General features: G+C 44.5%; 1 protein-coding gene across 1 annotated transcript in view; it reads left to right on the plus strand.

Moving 5' to 3' along the window:
* The first annotated feature begins 1007 nt into the window (after positions 1-1007).
* TMEM248 (transmembrane protein 248) overlaps positions 1008-16242 on the plus strand; it is a 61613-nt gene continuing 46378 nt past the window's right edge. Inside the window, exon 1 of the mRNA XM_049904564.1 lies at positions 1008-1259. The gene's annotated coding sequence lies outside the window, so the exon portion shown is untranslated. The remainder of the gene's footprint in view (positions 1260-16242) is intronic.

Genomic DNA, 16242 nt, shown 5'->3' on the forward strand with positions numbered 1-16242 from the left:
AATAAAACATACAAATGACCAACAGGAGATGAAAAATATTCAGTCACATTGGTGATCAAAGGTATGCAAAGAAATTTAATAACAGAATACAATTTTTATTTCATCAAAGTAGCAAGATGAAATTTTCTGACGGTATTTTGAGCCTATGAATGTCCAGAGATGTACATCACGAATGGCAGCACAAATTGTAACCTTTCCTGAGAGCAGTTCAGTACAGTGTGTCAAGAACCTTAAAAATCTTTTTAATTTTGGTACGATAATCACATTTCTAGAAATACACCCTAAGAAAATAATGAGAAACACCTTCAAAAATGTATGTCAAGAATACCGACCACAGAAGAAAAGAAATTTCAACCATCATTTAAATGTAAAAACCAAACCAGTTGCTGACGACTCATGGTGACTGTATGAGAGTCAGTAGAACTGTGCTCCATAGGGTTTTCAGTGGCTGATTTTTAGGAAATAGATTGCCAGGCCTTCCTTCTGAGGCACCTCTGGGTGAACTCAAACCACCAACCTTTTGGTTAGTAGCCGGGCGCTTAACTGTTTGCGCCACCCAGGGTTTAAGTGTATAGGAAAAATGTTCAAGTTAGGCTACACCCACTAACGCTTTTCATTTTAAAAAGTGTTCAGAGAACAGTTATGCGGAAAACAGTCCGAGAATTATGTTAAGCATGGTTCCAAATTTGGTTTAAAATCCCATGCAACGCATAGAAAAAAATACTGGAAAGAAATACAGCAAGATGTTAATAGTAATTACCATCAAGTTTGAGGATTACGGGGTGGTTTTAATTTACCTTTTTATTCTTTCTGAATTTTCTTAGCTTTATATAATACGATGGTTGTTTTATAATAAGAAAATGGAAAAAATATTCTAAGAGCATGAAAACAAAAGCTATGCAGATTGCTGACCACAGAGAATTTTAACGGTACATATTAGCTCTTAAAGAGAGAAGTTTGTTTTAAAAGCAACACAGCTGCCTCTGAACAAGGTTCCCAGGCAACCTCCCTGTGATTGCCAATACAGAATGCCACCTATGGGGTAGAATCACCCTCTGGAAGATTCTGAGCCTTGTTCCCTTTTAAAAGAATAATGAGTTGTCTGCAGAGGTAGGTGTCTGGTTTAAATTCCCTCTACGGATCTACACATCTGCTGAATGGTTTCGCTGCCCGAGGAAAGTTGCTCCAGACTCTTATAAAAAGTCAACGAAGCTGAAAGAAATCTAGCTTCTTGGATTTGGGGTGCAGCTAGAAGCCAGGTAAGCATTCATAACTCTGGAGGAAGCCCGCCCAAGTGCTGAGGGAGGGGCTGGTGGTACCTGCCGGGGGACAATGGCAGGGGTCTGGTCACTTTCTCCTGATCTGCAAAACCAGAGGGGTGGATGGACATGGTCATTTTGTAAATTGTAGGGACTGGTTCGGAGCCAGCTAGTTTGCATTGTTTTGTGAGTTTAGAAGAACCAGCTTGTGGCAGGCTGGACTAGGTGGGCTGCTGAAGGTTCTTTCTTTAAAACCACATAAACTCTGTAACTTAACTATGTATTCAGCACAGAGGACATATGAGGAACGGTGTTGTAATGATGACGGCTGAACAGCGTAATACTGAAAAAATATGATGAACGTGTTCAATGTCACTGAGCTGTACGTGTGAAGACTGATGAGATGGCAAATATTTTGTTACTGTATACTCACCACAATTTAAAAAATAATAATTATGAGGAGGGATTGCAAAAAAAGTACAAGTCCCTGGCCCTTGTTTGTTTACAGTCCAGTAGAAGTGGAAAGGTATAAAAATATGGAAAGGAAGAAGGCTAGAGACTTTAGAAGATTGTGAGACACGGGGGCAGTGACAAGGCACCAAGAGCATGATTAACTGCCAAATGGCGTAATTACAGCAGTTTACATTTTTTTAGCCCTTCTGTGCCCGTACTGTGTTAAACTAGCATTTAAAATGTACTGTCTCTTTACGTGGAAACCCTGGTGATGTAGTGGTTAAGGGCTAAGGCTACTAACTGAAAGGTCAGCAGCTCCAACCCACCAGGCGCTCCTTGGAAACTCTACGGGGCAGTTCTACTCTGTCCTCTAGGGTTGTTATGAGTCGGAGTCAACTTGACAGCAATGGGTTTGGTTTTTTTGGGTTCGGTCTCTTTAATCTTTACCATAAGGAATAATAATACCAGCTAAAAAAAAAAAAGTCAGCTCCGACTCATGGCCACCCCGTGCGTGTCAGAGCAGAGCTGTGCTCCACAGGGTTTTCAGTGGCTGATTTTCAGAAGTAGATCACCTGGCCTTTCTTCCAAGGCACCTCTGGGTAGACTTGAACCTCCAACCTTTCAGTTAGCAGCTGAGCATGTTAACTGGTTGCACCACCCAGGGACTCTGTGCTAAGTGCTTTGCAGGAACAACACATTCAGCCCTCTCAGGTACTCTACCATTACCGCCACGTCAATTCCCCCCACCATGTCAATTCCGACTCACAGCAACCCTATAGCACAGAGCAGATGGAACTGCCCCGTAGGGATTCCAAGGCTGTAACCTTTACAGAGGCAGACTGCCACATCTTTCTCCCTCAGAGCAGCTGCTGGGTTCAGACCATCAACCTTTCAGTTAGCAGCTGAGTGCTTTAACCACTGTGCCACCAGGGCTCTTTCTCCAGAACTCTGTCGAGTAAGTATTATTATTGTCATGAGGCATAAAGAGGAAATGGGTGGACTGAGATGTGAAGTATCTTGCCAAGGTCACAGAGTTGAAGTGAGGGAACCAGATTTCAAACCCAGGCCGCCTGACCCCAGAGACCCCACTCTTCAGCCCCCCTTCACACCAAACTCTCCCAAGATCTCAGACACCAGAGTAAGGAACGAATGGCAGGCCCTGGAGTTTAAGACCTTGAGTTTTAGGGAAAAAATGAGATTTGAAGAGTTTTTATTAGAACAAAGATGAAAAGTGGGAGAAGATACTTTAAGTGGGGTAGGGCTCTTAGGTCTTGAGCTATGAAGAGATGAGGATGCTAGCATCTCGGCCACAATATTTGGTTGATGTTTTAACAGCACTTGTCAGTTCCTGAGTAGCCATGAATTTCCAGTTGACCATGGGATGCAGCAGGATCGCTCCCAGTTTCCCACAGCCTAAAGCAGGGGCCAGGAAATATGGCCGGCAGGCAAATCTGGCCCACTCCCTATTTTTGTAAATAAAGTTTTATCGGAACACAGCCACTCGCACTCATTATGTACTGTCCACGTCTGCTTTCTCCAGACACAGCAGAGTTGAATAGTTACAACAGAAACCTGACGGCCTGCAAAGCCTTAAATACGTTTTACAGCAAAGTTTGCTGACTCCTAGCCTCATGTATTACAGTGATACATTTTTCCTTCTAAAATTTTATTTTGAAAAATATCAAATCAACAGAAAAGTTGCAAGAATACTACAGTGAACATCCAGATTCCCTTCTCTTTGATTTACTGCTTGTCAACATTCTGCCACATTTGGTTTCAGTTTTTTTTTCTTTTTTTCTCTCTACACACGCGCGCGCATATGTGCACGTAAACACCTTTATGGCTGCAGTATTTGAGAGTTAGGTGTAAATACCATGACAATGTCCCTAAATACGTCAGTATTTATCTCCTTTGTCTTCTAAGAATAAAGTCACCCTTCTACATAGCCACGGGAATGTCACTCTGATGTAATAAATAGACTGTATCCAAGTTTCCAGATTTTTCAATAACGTCGTTCACGGATGAGTTTTAATCAAGGCTCATACGCAGGATCACTCATTGCGTGTAGTGGTAATGTCTCTTTAAAACCAGTTGCCATTGAGCCATGGTGACCCTGTGTGTGCCAAACTGAAACCATGCTCCATTGGGTTTGCAGAGGCTTGTTTTTTTTTTCCCAAGGCACCTCTGAGTGGACTCCAACTGCCAACCTTTTGGTTAGCAGCCAAGCGTGTCAACTGTTCGGACCACCCAGGGACTCCAATGTCTCTTTAGCCTCTGGAATCTAGAACAGCTGCCCAGCCTTGTCTTTTCCTGACATTGATAGTTTCGAAAAGTGTGGGCTAGATATTTTGCAGAATGTCCCTCCTCCAGGATTTGTTTGATTGTTTCCTGTGATTAGATTCCGGCTTTAAGCACTTTGGCAGGAATACAAAAAGATGGTGTATTCTCAGTGTGTCAATAATTACCGCAACAATGGTGGTAGCTAAACAGGTTTCAATAGCTAAAAACCCAATTACAGGACTCGAAATGTTACTACCCACAAATCTATAGTTCACTGCAGGAAAAGGTAAAAGATAGCAACACACACACACACACACACGCTGTTGATTCCGACTTATAGCAACCCCCCATGGTACAGAGTAGAACTGCTCTACAGGGTTTTCTTGCCTGTAACCTTTACCAAGGCAGATCCCCAGGCCTTTCTTCTGCAGAGACGCTGAGCAGGTTTGAACTGCCAACCTTTAGGTTTGCAGCCATTGCAAACAGCTTGGACCACCCAGGGGGCTGAAAAGCTCCCACTTTTCGTCTCTCTGTAAGAGCCAAGGCAGGACGCACTTTTTCTCGTGGATTAAGAACCACCAACATGTCCACAGAACACTTGAATAGGGAGCCTGTCTTAGCCATCTAGTGCTGCCATAACAGAAATACCACAAGTGGATGGCTTTAACAGAGAGAAATTTATTTCCTCACAGTAAAGTAGGCTAAAAGTCCAAATTCCAGCCATCAGTTCCAGGGGAAGGCTTTCTCTCTCTGTCGGCTCTGGAAGAAGGTTCTTGTCCTCAACCTTCGCCTGGTCGAGGAGCCTCTCAGGTACAGGGACCTTGGGTCCAAAGGACACGCTGTGCTCCTGGCACTGCTTTCTTGCTGGTACAAGGTCCCCAACTCTCTGCTTGCTTCCCTGTCCTTTTATCTCTTGAGAGATAAAAGATGGTGCAGGCCACACCCTAGGGAAACTCCCTTTACCTTGGATCAGGGAGGTGACCTGAGTAAGGGTGGTGTTACAATCCTACCCTGATCTTCTCAACATAAAATTACAATCACAAAATGGAGGACAACCACACAATAATGGGGATCATGGCCTAAAGAAGCTGATACACACATTTTGGGGGGGACATAATTCAATTCATGATGAGCCCAACATGGAATTTTTTTTTTTAATTAAAAAATATTTTGCCAGTCACATAGGCATATTTCTGCTATGTAACCAGCCTCCATAGCAGAGCCTTTTGGGGGTCTCATGAGGCCAGGGGTAAATCATCAGTCTCACTATATAATAAACACTGCCAAGAAGCTGGTACAAACTGCCCCAAAACTACTTGAGTCCAGGGATACAAAGCAACACTACTAGTATGTGTCATGGCTTGACCAGATGTCGGTGCTGCTCAGGAGCTTTGGTAAAAAAAGTTCAGGCTGATGCCGTTCGTACCAGAGTAACCCTCTCAGCGCCAGAACTTATCTTTGAATAGTGCTTTACAGTTTGCAGAGCTTTTGTAGAATTTTCATCAAGCTGTGTGAGCTGGTATCTCAGCCATCTAGTACTGCTGTAACAGAAGGACCACAAGTGGATGGCTTTAACAAAGAGTTTATTCTCTCACAGTCCAGTAGGCTAGACGTCTGAATTCAGTGCACCAGAGCCCAGGGAAGGCTTCTCTATCAGCTCTGGAGGAAGGTCCTTGTCATCAATCTTCCTGGGTCTGGGAGCATCTCAGCGCAGGAACCTCAGGTCCAGAGGACGCACCCTGCTCCTGGCACTACTTTGTTGGTGGTAGGAGGTCCGCCTGTCTCCCTGCTCACTTCTCTCTTCCATATCTGAAAAGAGATTGTTGGTTTAAGACACTGCCTAATCTGGTAGACCTCATCAATATAACTGCTGCTAATCCATTTTATGACATCAGAGTATAGGATTTACAACACATAGGGAAATCACATCAGAGGATAAAACGGTAGACAGTCATCAGTTATACAAGGGAATCATGGCCTAGCCAAGTTGAGATATTTTGGGGGGACACAATTCAATCCACGGCAGCTGGTATTATCATCCCCACCTTGGGAATGAAGAACATGAGGTCCAGAGGGTTTGTGACTTGCTGGAAGTAGCACAGTGAGCAGCAGACCCAGGACTAACCCCCTCACCCCCCACCCCCCGCTCCGGCCCAAATCCCACCTTCACCCAGAGCCTCACTCTCCTTCCCGCTTTCACATACCCTCCCTCCCAGCAACCCAGCAAAACCCAACCCGCTGCTGTCGAGTGGATTTCCACTCATAACAACCCTATAGGACAGAGTAGATCTCCCCCATAGGGTTTCCAAAACTGTAAATCTTTACGGAAGCAGAATGCCACATCCTTCTTACATGGAGTGGCTGGTGGGTTTGAATGGTCGCCCTTTCGATTAGCAACTGAGCACGTAGTCACTGGGCCACCAGGGCTCCTCCCTCCCGTAGAACTAGCTGCTTATTCTCAGTGAGACTCTCATCTTCGTTACCAGTGACATCGTCTTTTCCTTATTGGAAGGCATGTTTCTTCACTTATTAATCAAGCATTTATTGATTCTCATATTTCACTGAGTGGAAGACGTTCCTCACAGGTGGTGCTAACAGTTTGCACTCAGCTCCTAACCTACAGGTTGGCAGTTTGAACACCCAGTGGTACCACGGAAGATAGACCTGGTGATCTGCCTCTGTTGAGATTCCCATAGCCGTTGAGTCGATTCCGATTCATAGCAACCCTAGAGGGCAGGGTAGAATTGCAATGTCTTAGGTTGGGTTCTCTAGAGAAGCAAAACCAGTGAAACACACACACACACACATATGTATATGTATGTATGTATATACGAGAGAGAGATTTATATGAAGGAATGGCTCGTGCAGTTGTAAAGGCTGGGACGTCCCAAGTCCATGGGTCAGGCATTTTAGGCTGGAGGCTTCTCCTGACTCACGTAGCCGCAGGGGCTGATGAATCCAAGATTGGCAGGTAAGATGGCAGGCTGCTGGCTAAAGCCCCAGGAGCCAGAGTTCAGATGATGATGAGCCAAATGCAGGATCCAGAGCAGAGCAAAACCTAGCGAGCTTTGCCATATGTATTGGATGCAGGCCATACCCTCAAGGAAACACCCTTTGAACTAATTGGCTGCTCACAGCAAATCTCATCATGGAGGAGATTACGTTATATCAGATCGCATCAAGGAGGTGATTACATCACTACACAATTGCCAACTACATCCTAATTGTCAAACCACTGAGAGTCATGGTACAGCCAAGTTGACACACAACCTTAACCATCGCAGTCCACCTCTTGTCAACTTGGTACCTGTACATATCTCCTTAACTCATACATAATCTCTAAATAAAGACAATTATAAACTCACACTTGCACCTAACACGACACAACTAACATGTGTACAACCAAAAAGGCACTAGTTCTGTTTATAGCTTATATTTTATAAGCAAAGAAAACAAAAATATTTGAAGCACATGTACAAGGAAGAAATACTCTTAAATATTACAATCCTTGTTTCTGCAACTGGTCACGTGGTCTTAGCTGGTATTTAGAACTACCTTCTTCCACCAGCCATTCGTACTCCCTTTACCCTCAGCAAGCACTTCAGCTTGCTGTGATTCTCTGCCTGGTGGGTGATCCAAACCTTCGTTCCTGAAGGGTCTGAGCCATTGGTAGTTATACTGGAATTGGGTTGCTGTAGTTTTTCTTGACTTTAATCACAGGCCATGGTAGTACTAAGAGATGCCCTAAGGGATCTCCTGCACCCCAGACATGCTCTTTTTACCTTCATTATGTAATATCAGCCTGATTTCTTCTCAGCAATTGGGATCAATCACATCAGCCAATATGGTAACTCCCTCCCTTGCCTGTTGATCCAGAGGCATAAGGAGCCAAAAGTGGCCGGGTGGCATTCTTAACTTCCAGCTCAATTGAATTAGTGATGTGTCTCCAGATGGGAACGTTCTTCCCTTTGGAACTAAGACCTCTAGAGCCACGGAGCATACAGTCATGGGAACAGGAAGCAAAAATTTTGTGCATGGGTCACTAGGGTAATAGTGGGTGGTACCAGTACCATTTCCATCCTTTGATTCCTGGACCCAGAAGCCTGGCTATGGGAGAAACAGCACCATATATTGGACACTGGTTTAAAGCATGTACAGCCTCCTGGAGAACATTGCCCGAACACTGCAAGGTATTGTCACCTAGTGGGCTCCATAATTGTGTCTTTAGAAGGCCATTCCATCATTCTATCAAGCCAGCTGCTTCAGAATGATGGGGAACACAGTAAGACTAGTAAATTCCATGAGCCCACTGCCACACTTCATTTGCTATGAAGTGAGTCCCTTGATCCAAGGAGGTGCTGTGTGGGATACCAGGACAGTGGATAAGGCATTCCACAAGTCCTCGGATTGTAGTTTTGGCAGAAGCATTGTGTGCAGGGAAGACAAAGCCATATCTAGAGTAATTGTCTATTGTAGTAAGAACAAACTGCTGCCCTTTCCATGATGCAAGTGGTGCAATGTAATCAACCTGCCACCAGGCTGCTGGCTGATCACCTCAAGGAATAGTGCCATGTCAGGGGCTCAGCATTGGTCTTTGGTGCTGGCAGACTGGGCACTCAACAGTGGGTATAGCCAAGTCAGCTTTGGTGAGTGGAAGTCCATGTTGCTGAGCGCATGCATAACCTCCATCCCTGTTACCATGGCCACTTTGTTCACGATTCCATTGGGCAATGATGGAAGTGGCTGGGGAAAGATGATGACTGGCCCACAGAACACGTCATCCTATCCACTTCATAGTTAATATCCTCATCTGCCAAGGTCACTCTTTGGTAAGCATTCACAGGAGACACAAATATCTTCACTTCTTTGGCCCATTCATAGCTCTTCCCCATACCTTCTTGCGTCCAGCTTTCCAATCATGTTTCTTCCAAATCTCTGACCATCCAGTCAAACCATTGGCCACAGCCCATGAATACAGTATACACTTGTACATCTGGCCATTTCTCCTTCAAAGCAAAGTGAACAACCAAGTGCACTGCTCAAAGTTCACCTCTCGGGAGAATTTCTCTTCACCACTGTCCTTCAGGGAGGTCCCAGAAAGGGGCTGTAGTGCTGCTGCTGTCCACTTCTGAGTGGTGCCTGGATAGTGTGCAGAACCATCTGTAAAGCTGGCATGTTTTTTCTTCCTCAATCATCTGATCATAAGGAACTCCCCATGAGGCCACAGGTGCAGATTGGGATATGGAAGGTAATGGGACATGAGTGGAGTCCATAGGCATTTGGGCCACTTCCTCATGCAACTTATTTGTGTCTTTAGGTCCTGCTAGGCCCCAATCTCATATGTACCACTCGATTTAATGATGGAAACTCTGGTGGCCTAGTGGTTAAGTGCTACAGCTGCTAACCAAAAGGTCAGCAGTTTGAATCCACCAGGTGCTCCTTGGAAACTCTATGGGGCAGTTCTACTCTGTCCTATAAGGTTGCTGTGAGTCAGAATTGACTTGACAGCAATGAGTTTTTTAGGTTCTAATTTTATATATACCACTTCCATTTAATGATGGAATGCTGCTGTGCATGTCCGAATTTATGGCTCTGTGGGTCAGACAACACTCAATTCATGATATGGAGCTCAGGCAGCATAGCAACCTGGTGGCCCATGGTTAAACGTTGTCTCTACTAAGGCCCAGTAACAAGCCAAAAGCTGTTCCGCAAAAGTAGTTATCTGCAGAGGATGACAGGGCTTTGCTCCAAAATGCTAAGGGTCTGTGCTGTGATTCACCAACAGGGGTCTGCCAAAGACTCCAAACAGCATCTCTGTCTGCCACTGACACTTCAAGCACCATTGATCAGCTGGATTATGTACCCCGAGGGGCAGAGCCGCTTGCATGGCAGCCTGAACCTATTGCAGAGCCTTCCCTTGTTCTGGGCCCCACTCAAAACTAGCAGCTTTCTGAGTCACATGATAAATACGCCAGAGTAGCACACCCAAATGAGGGATATGTTGCCTCCAAAATCTAAAAATCCCCAGCAGGCATTGTGCCTCCTTTTTAGTTGTGGGAGAGGCCAGATGCAATAACATACCCTTCAATTTAGAAGGAATATCTCAACCTGCCCCATGCCACTGAACCCCTAGAAATTTCACTGAAGTGAAAGGTGCCTGAATTTTTGTGGGATTAATTTCTTACCTTCTGGCATACAAATGTTTTACCAATAAGTCCAGAGTCCTTGACACTTCTTCCTCATTAGGTCCAATCAGTATAATGTCATCAATGTAATGGACAACCATGATGTCTTGTGGAAGGGAAAGGCAATCAAGGTCCCTGTGGACTAAATTAGGACATAGGGCTGGATAGTTGAAACACCTCTGCGGTAGGACACTGAAGGTGTATTGGTGGCTTTGCCAGCTGAAGGCAAACTGCTTCTGGCGGCACTTTGAAACAGGTATGGAGAAAAAGGCATTGACCAGATCAATAGCTGCATGTTAGGCACCAGATTATTAATTTGCTCAAGCAATGAAACCACATCTGGAACAGCAGCTGCAATTGGAGGCACCACCAGGTTAAGTTTTTGATAATTCTCTGTCATTCTCCAAGATCCACCTGGTTTTTGCACAGGCCAAATAGGCAAGTTGAATGGGGGTGTAGTGGAAATCACCACCCCTGCCTCCTTCAAGTCCTTGATGGCGGCGTTAATCTCTGCAATCCCTCCAGGAATGCAGTATTATTTTTGGTTTACTGTTTTCCTAGGTAGGGGTGATTCTAACGGCTTCTGCTTAGGTTGCCCTACCATAATAACCCTTACTCCACATGTCAGGGATCCAGTGTGTGGGTTTTGCCAGTTGCTGTGTCTGTTGCAATTATGCATTCTGGAACTGGGGAAATCACTACAGGATGGGTTCAGGGACCCAGTGGACCTACTGTGAGATGGATATGAAGGAAACATTAATAACGTGACTGCCATATGCCCCCACTCTGACTGGTGGGCCACAGCGATGTTTTGGATCTCCTGGAATTAGTGTCAGTTCAGAGCCAGTATCTAGTAATCTCCAAAAAGCCTGATTATTTCCTTTTCCCCAATGAACATTCACTGTTGTAAAAGGCTGTAGATCCTTTGGGGAAGGCTGGGAGAAAGATTAACAGTATAAATGTTTGGTCTCCCCTTCATTCAATGGGTTGTGGGTCTTTAAACTCACTCAAGTCTGTGAATTCATTGAAGGACTGTAACTCTCTATTCTGGCAATTCAAGTCAGGCTGCTGTTCACCTGACCTAGAATTCATCTGTTTGTACAGATCAAGTAAATATTTAGTAGATTTCCTATCTATTTCATTCCTATGGACACCATGACTAAGTAGCCAACGCCATAAGTCCATATGAGTTAGACTATTCTGATTATTGCTTTGACTCCGCTGTCCATTACTGTAACAACGCCCACCTTGTCTTTGTCAATTGAGTATTGCCACTTGGCTCCTACTACCAGGGGGTTCATTTAGCCCCATTGTAGTTAGGTGTCTTAATTCAGTTAGGACAGTTCCCACTGTCAAATCTGTATATAAAATAGCAATCACAGCGGTCCTCAAGGATGCTGGACCTCCCTTCACAAATTTGTTCCTCACAGTTGTGGTAAAAGGTGTGTCCTCTGGTCATTCCATGTGTTGTTCTGTGGGTCTAACCTGATAAATTCACTCCAGCGTGCCAATTTCCCTAAGCCTTTTGATACCTTCTTTTACAGTATACCAAGGCAGGTCTGGTACTTCAACTTGATTTAGTGTAGGCTACTGTGTAATTCATTCTTCAGCAACCCAACCAATTAGATCCTTTCCTAACTTCTTGAGCTGAAACATTGATTCTTCAGCAACCCAAACAAATGATTATATCCTTTCCTAACTTCTTGAGCTGAAACATTGATTAAAGAATCTGTGCTTATCGGACCCATATCAATAAACTCAGACTGATCCATCTTTATGTTCCTTGCACACTTAATAGCTGTTCCCACACAATTCACCAGATTTCTGTTTGTACATATTAGAAAAGTCAAGGAGTTCTTTTGGAGTGTAGCTACCTCCTCCTGCGTTGCACTTTGAACTTCACCTTTTGGGGCTTGCTGGGACTTAAGTCTAGTTATTGGTCTAGAAGCTAAAACTGGTGGTGGGGAAGAGTTTTGAGAACATTCAGCATTGTCTTGTAAAGCATCTGCCCCAGGCAATGACTCAGGCAAGGGCTGTTAGAGGCAGCTGGGCTATGAGTAATCTTATTAGATGGGGGTGGAGGTGCTAATGGTTTTTCTGGGCAGGGTAGTGTAGCAGACAAGCATGAAGTAATCTGTTCATATGGGAGTGGTTCTGTTGGCAGCGTTGATTCAATGGAATTTAGGGGCTCAGTGTTTCCAGCTTCCTGATTATCGGCCCATATGTTCCCATCCCAAGTTTCAGGATCCCACTTCTTCCCAATCAATGCCCTCAATTTAATTTCAGACACCTCTTGAGGTTGGCAACTGAGCTAGCATTGTAATTCAGCCACTCTTACAAAAAGAGTCTGGGTTGGGTATTCCGCAATATCAGCTCTGTTGCTTCAACAAATAAGTCTTTCTTTCAAAGCACAGGTAGAAGCTTTGAGGTCATTTATGGCCACTTGAGCTTTGACTCTGAAACCCTGAGCACATCTCTTTCTTTCATCAGTTTGTCTAGTTTGGACCAACCAACCAGCTTCCTTATACTTCTCATTATGACAAAATTGTAGGAAAGTATCATATATGCAATCACCCAGAGCCTCACCTTTCACCAATACCTGATCTACTGGTGGTAATATTTTGCGTATTTCAATTGCCACCTCACACCATGGATTAGCAGTGCTCTCCTTACTATTGGAAGCAGAGTCATCAACATCTTTTAGACTAACCAGACTTAAGAACCGATTTATAACACTCATCCTTACAATTTTATTTCTCTAGAACCACTCTTGGTACCAAATGTCTTAGGCTGAGTTCTCTAGAAAAGCAAAACCAGTGAAGTGTGTAGATGTATGTATATAAAAAAAAATGTATATAGATAGACTTATATCAAGGAAATAGCTCATATGATTGTAGAGGCTGTAACATCCCAAGTCTGTGGATCAGGATAGAGGCCTCTCCCAATTCATGCAGCCACAGAAACTGGTGAACCCGAGATCGGCAGGTCAGAGAGCAGGGCTCCCAGTCACAGGCCGTGAAGGTCAAGGAATCCCGAGATTGGCAGGCCACACTGGAAAGTTTCTCCTGATTCACGTAGCTGCAGGGGCTGGCAAACCCAAGATCAGTAGGTTGGGGAGCAGGACCCTTGCTCGCAGGCTGTGAAAATCAACGAATCCCAAGATTGACAGGTGAGCTGCTAGCTCAAGTCCCAAGAACCAGAGGTCAGATAACAAGAAGCAGCTGCTGGATCCAGAACAAGCCAAAAGCCCTGGCAAGGCGAGCAGGAAGGAAGTAGGTGGCAGAGACAGAGAGATGAAGGCTGAGGGGGGCAGTAAGCCACCACAGGCCCCACCCTTGCCAATAGCACTCAGCAGATTCCATCATGAGGGTGATCACAGATCAGCTTTCAACAGGGAAGTGATCATAACATTATATAACTGCCAAAATACTGAGAATCATGGCCCAGCCAAGTTGACACACAATCTTAACCATCATTCCATATATATATATATATATATATATATATATATATGGAGCTCTGGTGGCACAGTGGTTAAGAGCTACAACTGCTAACCAATACATCAGCAATTTGAGTCCACCAGCCACTCCTTGGAAGCCCTACTCTGTTCTCTAGGGTTAGTATGAGTTGGAATTGACTCCATGGCAATGGGTAATGGTATATATAGAGAGAGAGTACACACACACACATATATATGTAGAGAGAGAGATTTATACCAAGGCAAGACTCAAGTGGTTGTAACCCATTAAAAAACCCATTGTTATTGAGTCGATTCTGACTCACAGCGACCCTACAGGACACAGTAGAACTGCCCTGTAGAGTTTCCAAGGTGTGTCTGGTGGATTCAAACTGGCGACCTTTTGGTTAGCAGCCGTGGCACTTAACCACTATGCCACCAGGGTTTCCCAAGTGGTTGTAGAGGCTGGAAAGTCCCAGGTTAGGAGTCAGGCTGGAGGCTTCTCCTGACTCACGTAGCTTTGGGGGCTGACGAATCCAAGATCGGTAGATAAGACGGCAGGCTGCTAGCTCAAGTCCGAAGAACCAGAGTTCAGATGATGATAAGCCGAATGCAGGATCCAGAACAGAGCAAAATGGAGTGAGCTTTGACAGAAAGCCCGTATATATTGGATACAGGCCATACCCCCAAGGAAACTCCCTTTCAGCTGATTGGCTGCTCATAACAGATTTTATCATGGAGGAGATTACGTTATATCAGATCTCATCATAGAGGTGATTACATCACTACATAACTGCCAAACCACGAGAGTCATGGCCCAGCCAAAATGACACACAACTGTAACCATTACATGCCACATAGGGTTTCCAAGGCCACAAATCTTTAAGGAAGCAGACTGCCATACCTTTCTCCTCCGGAGTGGCTGGTGGGTTTGAGCCACCGACCTTTTGGTTACTGGTCGAGCTCTTAACCACTACATCACCAGGGAACCTTCTGTCACAACCAAGAAAATCCTATGGAACAGTTCTACTCTAACACGTGGGGTTGCCATGAGTCAGAACTGACTCATCGGCAATTAGCAACAATAAGGACAACAAGACGTTCCTTGATTCAATAACAGCTATTCAAAAAAAAATTACATTAAATGTGCATGGAAATAGTGGAGCTTAAAAAAATGTTTTTTTTCCCCATCTGGATTTTGATGCACAGAATTGATAATATTTATTTTTATTAACTTATGAAGGTGTGTATTTCTTCAGCAATGACCTACCAATTGCTCTTCATTTTCACAGTCCAAGTTGAAGTTTAATCCATATTCACGAAACTGTAAATATGCATCTAAATTACCCTTGGCCACTGGAAGTTGTTCACAGATTGCATTGGCATGCTTAGCAAAGCCTCCGCTCTTAATTCTGGGGTCTTGGAGAGCCCAGGTGGAGCAAACAGCTAAGCACTCAGCTACTAATCAAAAGGTGGGAGGTTCAAGTCCACCCAGAGATGCTTCAGAAGAAAGTCCTGGGGTGATCTCCTTCTAAAAAATCAGCCGTTGAAAATGCTGTGGAGCACAGTTCTGCACACACGCAGTAGCTATGAGTTAGAATCAACTCACTGGCGCTGGGTTTATACTGGAAGTCTGGCAGCTTCTTTTGAAGAGTCTGCTGAAAACCTTCCAATAGATATCCATATCAAAAAGGTATATGTTTGGGGCCTACAGTGATTTTCCTACATGACTCATGAGTGACACACATCAGCATCTCTTAGATTTTACTTATCTTAAGATGCTTAGCAATTTTGACTGCCTTTACTTGACAGGGCAGCTTCTGTAAGCCCATCCACTTTCTAGTGACATGGTGATTCGGACCTTATTTTTCATGTTCGTTAAATACTCAGTGGTTACTGTTGTTAGGCGCCGTCAAATGGGTTCCGACTCATAGCGACCCTATGCACAACAGAACGAAACACCGCCCAGTCCAGTAGATACAAATAATATTTGTAAGTCACATATAAAGTATAAAGAATGAAAACTCAATAAATGACTATGTTCCCACCACCTTTTTTGAGAAAAATAATATTTCCCATATTTTTTTTTATTAACTTTTATTGAGCTTCAAGTGAACGTTTACAAATCAAGTCAGACTGTCACATATGAGTTTATATACACCTTACTCCGTACTCCCACTTGCTCTCCCCCTAATGAGTCAGCCCTTCCAGTCTCTCCTTTCGTGACAATTTTGCCAGTTTCTAACCCTCTCTACCCTCCCATCTCCCCTCCAGACAAGAGATGTCAACACAGTCTCAGGTGTCCACCTGATACAAGTAGCTCACTCTTCATCAGCATCTCTCTCCTACCCACTGTCCAGTCCCTTTCATGTCTGATGAGTTGTCTTCGGGAATGGTTCCTGTCCTGGGCCAACAGAAGGTTTGGGGACCATGACTGCCGGGATTCCTCTCGTCTCAGTCAGACCATTAAGTCTGGTCTTTTTGTGAGAATTTGGGGTCTGCATCCCACTGATCTCCTGCTCCCTCAGGGGTTCTCTGTTGCGCTCCCTGTCAGGGCAGTCGTCGATTGTGGCTGGGCACCAACTAGTTCTTCTGGTCTCAGGATGCT

Source organism: Elephas maximus, chromosome 12, assembly GCF_024166365.1.
Source record: "Elephas maximus indicus isolate mEleMax1 chromosome 12, mEleMax1 primary haplotype, whole genome shotgun sequence".
Classification (NCBI taxonomy): domain Eukaryota; kingdom Metazoa; phylum Chordata; class Mammalia; order Proboscidea; family Elephantidae; genus Elephas; species Elephas maximus.